This window comes from Lucilia cuprina, chromosome 4 (assembly GCF_022045245.1).
Source record: "Lucilia cuprina isolate Lc7/37 chromosome 4, ASM2204524v1, whole genome shotgun sequence".
NCBI classification, from domain to species: Eukaryota; Metazoa; Arthropoda; class Insecta; order Diptera; family Calliphoridae; genus Lucilia; species Lucilia cuprina.
This window is the reverse complement of record NC_060952.1, coordinates 16,073,481-16,085,353: the sequence shown is the minus strand read 5'-3', so window position 1 is coordinate 16,085,353 and position 11,873 is coordinate 16,073,481. Positions and strand designations below refer to the sequence as shown.

General features: G+C 24.9%; 1 protein-coding gene across 1 annotated transcript in view; it reads left to right on the top strand.

Annotated features, from left to right (window-relative positions):
• The first annotated feature begins 425 nt into the window (after positions 1–425).
• LOC111690661 (calexcitin-1) overlaps positions 426–11,873 on the top strand; it is a 36,930-nt gene continuing 25,482 nt past the window's right edge. The window contains exon 1 of the mRNA XM_023453189.2: positions 426–646. The gene's annotated coding sequence lies outside the window, so the exon portion shown is untranslated. The remainder of the gene's footprint in view (positions 647–11,873) is intronic.

Here is an 11,873-nt window from a genome sequence, read left to right as displayed (position 1 = left end):
CAAAGATAACAACGACAGCAAAACTACTACTACTAATACTCGTGACTACACAGACATCTCTTCTAAACGAAGCTGCATTTGTATAAACGAAGGTATAGAGGAGAGAAATAGAATACGATAAGAAAAGAATTTTGCAGTGTCGCGTTCGTTAACATGTGAGTCGTTGACAGAGCTGCTAACGATTACAGATTTGTATGGTGTTCGGTTGTGTAATGATGGGGTTTCATGCGCAGCAGCATAAGCAGAAGACAGAATAACTGTTACCAACAAACAAACAAACCAACCATCTTTGTACGAACTACGAAACACTACAGAAATGATAATGATAATAACAATGATGATAAAAAGTATAATGATTATTATACTGATGATGATGTTGATACCCATTTAAACGTATAAAAGGCCTGTGATGCGTTCTAAAGAACATCACTTTTATTTCGAACGCGCCAAACACAACACTGGTCAGCCACCAAACGGAATTTTTTTTTCTCTCTTGAAAACAAAAAAAAATCACAAAAAGTGAAAATAAAAAGAAAATTTACGTGCAATTTTCGTAAATATAAAGAAATTAACTGAAAACAAAACCAAACGTGTTTTCAAAAATAATTATTTGTGTGTGTGTGTTAAACTAAATAAATAGTTGTTGGTGAGTGTTTGTAATTTTGTTTGTGCTAAAACAATTAAAATTAAATTTTGTAATAAAAAATTTATTTTATTTCTCATACAACACCTTTAAAATCATCGCCAAATTGCTAAAACATTTCTATACAATAGAACGTGTTTAATTACATTTTTTTCTTTCTTATTTATTGTTTTCTTTTTTATTTTTAACAAATTGAAAAACAACACAAAAATAAAATAAAAACAATATTGCCACCACATGTATGTTTATGAATGGTTGTAGTATGAACATTAATATCCTGTGGGTATTTTCAACAGTTTTTGGTTATTTACTCTACTGCTAAAGTGAAAATTAAAATTAAAAAATAAATAAATAAAATGCTGAATTGTTAGTTTAAAATGCTACGGGAAAATTCAATTAAAATTGTGTGTTGTGTTATTGTTGAAGAGAATTTTTAAAAATGGACCATAAGTATAATTTTAGTAATGGGAATCGAAATTTTAAAATAAATTTTAATTTAAAAGTGAAGAATTATTTAACGTAAAAAAATACTTTGAATAAAGTATTTAATGCCTTCGGTAGGTTAGTCGTTAGTGTTAGAGCTACTGAAAAAGCAGCACAAATAGGCCCGATGTAGACCTAGGAATATTTCTTAGGATTTGATATAATATACATCCTTCTATCAAATTAGCTAAAGGCTTGATATCTACTTCATCTATAAATTATTTTAATTAAAATTGTCTGGAAGTATTGTAGCTGATAAGGTAATCTTTCATTTGATTTAAAAAATAATATGAAATGTGCATCGCCAAAATAAATCGAAATAATTTTAATGAGGCATCCTTTTAGAAGTCAGTTAGACGGTAGTTGATCAATTTGTTATTCTTTTGAAGTATATTAGTATAATAATAGATTAATTAACCTCCTTTTTTCTTTTCTTTGCTGTAAATGTACATCCGATTTTTTTTACAGATTGTAGTGATTAGTAAAATTTTTTTCGTATGAAATCTGCTTAAAATCGTTTAAATTACTTCCTACTATTTAAAACAAAATTCAATAATGAATTATATTTTTTTTCTTATAACTTCCTGCTTTTAAACATTAGAATTTTTTTTTCAATTTTAGATAGATAACATTTATTGCCTTATTCATAAACATTTATCAAAGTTTTATAGAACAAATTTAGTATGAAAATTTTTTATTTATAAACCTTTTATTAATAAGTTTATGTTATTCAATAGGTTAATACCTTAAGTCATTAGATAAGTCAAAGTCCATAAAGTAGTCAATACACTAGTCCTTAATGTATTCAATAGACAAGTAATTTTCTATTTTTTTGACTACTCCATAAATCAAACAATGAACTGGTCACTAATGAGCCCATAGGCTGGTCAATAAATTTTAACTTGAACAATTGATAAAAAAACATGTTGAAATAATTAATTTCATTTATTCCTAAAAAAGTACTTCTTTTGCTCAATTTTTATCAAAGTCCGTAAATTTTTTTGATGGATTAGGCAGCGCAGAATCCTAATTTGACAATAAGTTTTTCTGTACGACATCTCGATTTTGAGTTATAGTGTCCCGAATTTTGAGATAACGCCAATTTCGGCTCTTTTTGAGACATTATAACAGCTCCAAGACAACTTGTATTTGTAAAACGTTGTATGCCATCCGAAAGTCCATTCCATTAGCTTTAAAATAACATATTAACATCTGACATCTTTTTTTTTTTTTTTTTTGACATGAACTACTATAGTTCCAAGGGTATTAAACATCGTAAATACTGTTTTTAACGAGCAAATATATAGCATCCACACTTACCTAACAGTGTTCCAGTTAACCCAAAATCACTTTCAAATTTCACATAATTAAGTCTGACCATCTGTTAACTTCAACGAATTACAACAGATTTTAAAACAATTCAAAATAGGAAAAAATTTACGAAAAAAGTTTTTGTCTTATTATTGTTATATAAAGGTTTATATAAAGATATCTCGAAAAAGAAAGAAAATATGTCAGAACCGGATATCTCAAATTTTAGATGTGAAGGATTCAAAGGCTAGATTCGGATTCAGCGGTACTCCCTCCTTAAGAGAAGTATACTATGGTCTGTTGCGTAAGCATTTGTCGACCTGTGTTATCTTTCAACATAAACATTTATGCTTATACGAACTAAATTAAGTGTTAAACGTAACATAATATTATATCCCCACAATGCCTCTAATGAAACCATCAACGTTAGATTTAAAAAAATTCTTATCCCAACATTTCTTGTCTGTTTTTAAGTATCACTGTTATAACTTAAATTATGCGTACGTTTTTTTTTTACTTCTATCTTTTTTTTTACAGTTCTAAAAAATATAAGAATTACCATATTTAAAAATTCCACCATTAGTATAGTTTTCACTCGAGAGGAGAACAAAAAAAATATAAAAATTGTTTTTATACAAATGTCACTAAAAAAAAACAAAAAAAACGTATTTTTAAGGCTTTTTCAAGTGTAATGAATTGTAGTGATTTATCATGGTAGAGTTTTAACACATAAAACAGCAAACAAAACATAAAAAAACGTAAAAAACCTAAAGCATGAAAAATTCAACAGTTAAAATTTATACAAATAAGAGTGTTATATTTGGCTAAAACGAATCTTATGTACCCAACATTGAAAAACATATGTATGTGTCCTATTAGAAAAGTTTTGTTTAATTTTATAGAATATACATATTTAAAATGAGTCAGGCAGAAGGACGGATGGACGGGCATAGCTGATTTTTGTGCTTTAGTTACAAACGGTATGACAAACTCAATATACTTCTTATGTGTTTTGCTGGTGAATATAAAAAAGCTAGTACCAAAAAAAAACATAGAAACATGCATAGAAGTACAAATGTTTTGTATTTAACTTTTTAAATGCCCTACTACAGATACTACACTGGATATAAAAAGCCACCACGTTTACACATGTTAGATTTTTTCAACATTTTATATTTTTTTGCTTATTGCCCTTGTTATTAAGTATTTTTTGCTAAAGCAGTTTCTAATCAATCTTTGTTTTTGTAATTTTTGAATAAACCTAATTATAGTTTTGTTTTTCTCAACCTCTTTTAAAAACTTACGTACATACGGTTTGTTCTTGAATATATGCAACAGCAACAACAAAAAATCAGTCTCTGATTTCTTTGATCATCTTAAATAGATGCAAATTTTCTTTAATTGAATATAAAAGTTGATTTTCTTGTGTTTTTTTGTCTTGTGTAAGGTTGTTTAAAAGTGCATTTTCAATAATAGATTTTTTTTTGCATGAACAAGCAAATAAACCTAAAAATGTGGGGAAGAATGACTAGAAAAATCATATTGTTATTTTATAGTTTTTAGGGGTATTTTAAGTTTTTATTAGAAATTAATCATATTTCTATAATTTATTTGGAAATTTCAAAAATTTTTACAAAATTTTAAGTAACTTATTTAAAATTCATAATCGGCGTTGTATATTCAATATACAATATTTTAAAAACACGATATACAAAGCTACAATCACAATTATGAATTGGACTAATGTTTTGTATTATAGACTGACATAATTAAAAAAATATTTCAAGAAAATGGCTTAAAATGTTACATGAATTTTTATTGTTTTTTTTTAAATAGCTTTTGTACAAATCAAGAGATTTGAAAAACAAAACAAAATCACATAGTATAGCATAATATGTCTCTCATCTGAATTTAATTTTTATTTATTGTATATTCGTTAAAACACAAGTTTAATTTAAAAAACTTGTTTCGATTTTTTACTTATAAATTTAATACTTGTTAAAAATTCGGCATTATTTTTTCATTTTAAAATATTTTCGAATCAGATTATATGTCTCTTCAATAATAAAAAGTCGTTACTAATTTTCTGAAAAATTTTTGAAATTTTTATTGATTATTAATCCATAGTACAATGTCCTTCTATGCATAATTTCAGGTAATGTTACAGGTCATATTTATGAACAAAATCCTCAGTTTTTCTTCATCACAAGGCACTTTTAAGACGTTGTACCACCACCAAGACAACTTTATTTATAAAATATTGTATGTCATCTATAAGTCCATTCTGTCGGCTACACTACTAAACTACTGTAGTGCAAAGGATATTAGCATAGTCTCTCATCTGAATTTATACTTTATAGATATTGTTTATAACAAAAAACAAATATTAGATCCACACTTATCTAAGGTTTTACCAATCGACTGAATATCACTTTCTTATTCGATTTAAAGGCATTTGTCATCCATCAACTTCAGCAACAGCAGATTTTTAAACAATTAAAAAGTATCTTCTAACAAAAAGTGGGAAAATTATAATGTTTAAGTTATTGTAAAATGAATGCAAAATGTACGAAAAAAAATAATAAAATTAGGTAAAAATATATCGAGAAAGAGGCATGAATTAATTAAATCCTTATTTTAAAATTTATAGAATGGACTTTCAGAAAGCTTACAACATTTTATAAATGAATTTGTTTTTGGGCTTTTGTAACTTCTGAAAAAGTGCCAAAAATTAAATTTTTTCAAACTTTAGGACACGATATCTCAAATCGCAGTTGCAATGAAGAAATTGTACTTTGGTCAAAATTTTTCAAAATTTCAAAATTTTTCGGTCTGTGTAATTTATCTGTTTTTATCTGATTTTAATAATTTTTGTCTCCAATTTAAAATATCATATTTTAAACTTCAGGTAATTACATCAAAAATCGTCCTTTAATCAAAGATATCTCAAAAACAACAAGTTTAATTTTCTATATTCCTTTACCAAAAATAAATTATAATATACTCAGCAAAGTATAAAAAAAAACTCAGAATGGAATATTAAGAGAATCTTATATAAATCAACTTTTAGTAAAATAATCCGCATCATCTATACAAAAAATTTCTTTTCTAGCCTTGCAAAGTTTAATACCAATCAATGGTTTAAAAATTACAGATTGTTTTTATTTTAAGCATTCTACATAAATTGTGCGCATTACAAAACACTTATTTTCTATTATATTTCCAACTAAATATACAATTTCTTTAGCTTTATTGCTCTTTTAGTTTAAACTCTTTTACAAATATATTTCGTTATTTTTTTTACTCCAGTTTATAAGCCTTCCGGTCTACATTATAGATAAAAGTTGATTGTTTTCATAACTAAAGTTGTAAAATTTCCACTGGATTACGTTTCCATAAACTAGAAGTTGTTAAACAGATAGAAATTAAGTTGCTTTGATAGACGGACAATACGAAGGAAAAGATTTTAAGGTCTTAAATTATTGTGATAACTTTAATAAGTGCAAAAATTTATTAAGTGTAAAGTGTTAAACTGAAATTATTTAGTAATCTAAATACTTAAAGGATTATACAATTATAATCGAAAAATAATTTTTTTAAGTTGAAACAGAAATATCATAATAACTGTCAAACTAACACTATCTTTAATCATTGTGTAGAGTTTTTAATATGTATCAAAACTATTTAAATTTTAAATTTTATTCATTTTCAACTCCCGCAGCAATAACTAAAAAACAACAACAGAACAGAACAAAATAAAGAATAGAAAATTATTCAATCCTCGTACTCACTTATGTCCACTTTAAACAAAATAAATATCGCTATTTTACTACAAGACTGATATAATCCAAAAAAAACTTGAGAAATTTTTTTTAATAAATCGAGGGATTTGAAAATTTTTTCACAGATTCATATAGTAGAGGTTTTTCGTCTATTGAGTGGAAATTTCATTTTTATGAACTTATATTCGTGAAAAAAATTTGTTTTAGTTTTTACGGTTTTTGAAAATAATAGACATATTTAAATTTGATGCATGTTTTGTACACCTTAGTTCAAAAAATCCCAAATTTTGGATTATGCCAGTCTTTTAGTAAATGAGCAAAATATATATTTTAAAACAATATTTTAAAACAATTTTTTTTAATTTTTTTAAATCCCAACAAATCTGAAAACAATTATGTTTTTTAATCACATACAGAAATTTTGTTTATACAGAAATAAAATGAAAAGGTATTTTTTTATAAAATTCCATATGATGGAGAGAACTTAAGTACAAAAAACATATTAGAAGAAAATTTTAATGAATTCATTATTGAATACGAAAAACTTTAAATGTTAATTACTGGAAAAACTTGGTAAATATTGATGTATTTTGTTTAAATATGGAAATAGTTTTTGTTGATTAAAGAATATTTTTTTATATTGAAAAATGATATTTTGGAAATGTAGAAAGAGTTGTCTGCCTTATTAAATAAAAAAACTAAAAAGAGAAAAACATCAGCACAAACCCAATATCCCCTCCCCACGAAAGTGGTGTGGGGTATAGCAAGTGTTAATTTTTAAATTAATAACCATAATAATATGTAAATTATTCAAATTTTTGTAGTTAAAATGTAACAAGTGAGAAAAATCTATATTTTTAAACATTTACTTAATGTTGTCCAAAACATGTACATTCTTGACTGATTTAATATTAAAAGAGAGAATTTTTTATGTCAGGATATAATTACTTCTTTAAATTATGTTTGCAGCTGCTAAGTAGTTATATGTGACAAAAGAAACTAAATTTTTTTTTAAATGTATACATTTATCAACTATGCATACTTATTTTTGCAGTAAATAAAATACCAACAAAATATTTTATAATAAAACAAAAAAATATTACAAAATAATATTTTAAAATAAGGGTATTTATCCCTTTTACTTAAAAAGGGTATTTGTATGTGTGAACAATGTACAACCCAAAAATAAATCCAAGTGTTTTTATAAATTATAAACATTTGTCTTAGAACAAAAATACTCTTGTATTTCTATAGAGTAATTTTTATTTATAAAGTTAAAGAGAATACATATTTGCCATTGTCTTTAAACGAATTTATTTCAACATATAAACTAAGGATATTTAAGGTATAACTACTACATCTACTGTACAAAAATGGGGAAAACTGTTTTGGTTTCCTGCAAAATGAACTGTTGCTAATGTTTAACAATTAATAATTTTCTGTTGGCATTAATCGTTTCATATAAATAAATTTATAATAAAATAATATAACTTAATTTTGTTATTTAAGGATAAAAGCTTTAGACACATTTTTAAGCTTAAACCTACTTATAGGCAACAAAAGTTAATTTCTAATATTTTTGGGGATGTATTCAGTGTAATCCATACGATCCATCATTTTGTCTTAAATATTTGTAATAATTCAGATTTTTTGTCATATAAAAATAAACATTTTTCGTTTATATTGTGACAATTTATTATTTGATTATGGCTTTTTTGTTTATTATTATTGATATCTAAAGTATGAGTAGTATAGAGTAACCTTTGGTGTTATAAATATTTGTTGTTTTTTTATTACTATTATTTATAAAAGGATATTTTTTTGCAAACTTTTAGTATATTTCTCATTTAATACTTTATTTTGGTATTTGTTGTATAATATTTAGAAAATATTTACTTAGTCGTATAAAATGCTTAAGATGTAATTTTGGTATGTGAAATATTTTTTCTTTTGTGGTTTTGACAATCAATTGTGATATTTATTTCAATAAATCCATAAATATTTTATATAAATGTTTGCGTTTGAAATATTATTATTAAATTAAATCTTATAATATTATTGTAAATGTGTTTAAATATTGTGTTAAGATATACATATAAATATTACAATTAAGTTTATAATAGATAAAGCAAATCAAAGAATTCCAGAGACAAGAATATAATTTTCAAAGAAAATTTTGATTTGTTTATAAAAATTTTTTAAGCTTTGTTGCTGGCAACATGTTGACACCACTTCACCACTTTAGTGGGGAGGGTATATTGAATTTGTGCAGGTGTTTGTAACATACAAAAATATTCTCCTATACCCATCTTAAAGTAAACCAATCGGCTTAGAATCGTTTTCTGAGTCGATTAAGCTATGTCCGTCTGTCCGTCTGGCTGACTGTTCATGTAAACCTTGTGCACACACACCCTTTTTTTGGTCCAAGGCGAAGCCTATTAATGGATAAAAGCGGCCTATTATTTCGCCTAGCCCCATACAGTCGTTTTCCCCGAAAAGGGCTTCTGAGCTCATAATTATGTTAAATATATCTGTATATCGATGAAAAGCCGCACAACTAAGTTTTATAAAGCCTTGATGACCTTGCCAAATTTCATAAAGATCGGGCCTTATTTGACCCTAGCTCACATACAAAGTCCCCTTCAGAAAATTACTTGAATGTCCAAAATTAACTTATAAACCAAATATGGCGATAAAATTCAGCACAAATAAATATTATATAAATATATTCACAAAACTTTATTGGGCTTGGTCCATATTTGCCCCTAGCCCCCGTATAAAGCCTCTTTCAGAAAATTAGATTTTCATCCATAAATTTCTTAAATGTATCGGAACAATGAATTATTATAAAGAATAAATCACATTTAATATTCATAACTGGTGTAGGGTATAATATTGTCTGTCACGTCCGACTATACTTTCAAACTTGTTTTGTAGTTAATTTAACATATTTTAAATAAAATTGTTTACTCAATTCTGTTTCTCTCGAAACAAAAAACTAAATGTCAACATGTTGCTAAGAAAAAACTATCAATACAAACACTGCTTTAGTTTTTATTTATTTCTAGATTATTTAAAGTTATTAACAACATGTTGCTTAGTATACATATACAAGCATGTATATAAGTATTACAAAAAATTATTATTTTTTTATTTAAAATAAGCAAGAGTAATTATTTTCGATAATGCAACATGTTGCCAGTGTAAATGTTGAGAAACTATGAACTGTACTTTATTGCTTATAATTTGTATTTTGCAGGAATAAATACTTTTAATTAGTTGACAGAATAATGCAGAGATATTTTGATATCGCCAATCGATTTCAAAAAGTTTTGCAGCAACATATTAGTTTAATAAAATAGTTCAAATGAATTAACAAATATAGATTTTAACATTAGAACAAATATCATCAGCATGTCGCTAGCAAAAAATTTATTAAAAAATAATATTATGTTTAAATGATTTGTCAACATGTTGCTTGACACAAAATCGTTTACAAAAACTATAACATTAAGTAGTTTGTTTTTTATTTAAATTTTTATTTAAAAATATATTTAAGGCATCAACATGCTAAAATAATAAAATAAAATATTATTCTTTCAAAAAAAAAAACGACTCTCTTTGATTAATCAAACAAAAAGAAAATCGTAAAAAACGGATTTAACTTTTTTTGCATTAAAATGAAATATCTATCTTTTTTCAACAGTTTGATTTAATTAATTAAAGGTACATTAAATTCTTATCTACTAGCTGTTGACTTTAGTCAGGTGCTTTTTCTTAATATTTAAATTTTCTTACTAAACATTTGACAAGATATAGATAAAGAACAAAAATAGAAAAAAGAAGAAAGCAAGCAACTGTCCCCTTTCGTAGACATATAAAGATATTAAGATAATAACTGAAAAATAAACTTTACCCTTTACAACGATTATCAAGAGTAAAGGACATTATAAAACACTCTATTACTGTTGTATAATAGTATATGGAAAAACCAGCAAATCGACCAACGAAATAGTTAACAAATTTTAAGCTTTAGGCCATAAAATGAAGAAAAATGACACCTAAAGATGGACGAAAATAAAAACCAAACAACAACATTGTTTCATTCCCCCTAAAAAAGGTCCTTAACACACATACACATAACTTTAGTGAACATAAACAACTACAAAATATTTTGTTTACAAGTCATAAAAACAACAGAGAAAGTTTTGTAGTACTTCTTTGGAAAAAAGTTAAAAAAAGAACTTGAAAGTATTTTGTACTTTACTTTTATAATGAATTTTATTGATAAATTTTACTCTACAATAGAATGGAAAATGCCAAAGAAAGAGACTATAATAATTCGTAATTAACACTTAAAATTTATTTAGCAAACTTTTTTTGACACTAAATGAGCCGAACATGAAAAGAACTAAACAAAAAAAATTTAACACAAAACAAAAATACCAAATTTACTACAGGTATAATAACATTATCATACGTTCGTTTATTCTTTTGTTTTATTTTATACTACCAAATATTTCATCTAATAGAGTCATAATTTTTATGAAAATTGTGGAAAATAAAAGAATGAACATGAAGAAAAAGAAATCATACTCATAAAGACATCAATAGCATCTTAATAAATCTTTATTAACGATGTTAAAAGTACTGACAAAAACAGTGGCTATAAATTTATTTATTAGCATTTATAAACAATATTTTTTGTTGCTTTTTGGTAGAGTGTTGTATACTTTATATTTTAGTTGTAAATTGGCTAAGATACATACATATATACAGAAATACATAAATTGACTCTTAGGGGTAAGCAATCACTCCCTCAATTAAAGGTTGTGGTTGTTACTTGTTTATGTATTGTTAAAATCAATTTTGAAAGAAAGAGAAAAAAGGATGATGAATATTGTTAAGGATAAGGATAATATCTATTGAAATTATTATAGGCAATAAGAAACAATAATTTACAAATTTAATTTACAAAAAAAAAATCCCAACTATTCCGAAATTGGTTTTTGCTATTTTTATTTACTTAACAATGATATAAATATGTAGAAAAAAATTCTTAAAATATTTGTGAAAAATCTTTAGTTTTTTTAAATTTACAAATAAATTAAAATTTTAACTTTCTTCGAATATTTCTGGAATTTGTTTACATTTTTATAATATTATTTTTAAACGTTAATACTTATGGATTTTAAAAGGCTCAATGGAATTTATTAGCCGAAGATGCTGAAAAAAAGCAACCTTAGCCTGGTACTGTTAAAAATATAAGGAAAATAAATTCTTGAAATATTCAAAAAAAATTTTAAATTTAAACTTTTCATAGATATTTCGAGAGATTTTTACATTATTAATATTAATATTAATATTAATATTAATATTAATATTAATATTAATATTTATAGATTGTCGATAATTCGATTCAGTTTATAAACTGAAAAGACAAAATATGAAGTGTACAAAAATTCTCAGAATATTCGCTAAAAATTTAATTTTTTACAATTTTATTATTTTTTCCATATAAATGAAAATTTCTAATGGTATTGATTAAATTTCTTCCGAAGACGCAACAATTGTTGCAAATATTAGAAAAATAAATTCTTGGAATATTCGCGAAAAAAAATCAAATTTACTTTTTCATGGATATTTCGAAAGTT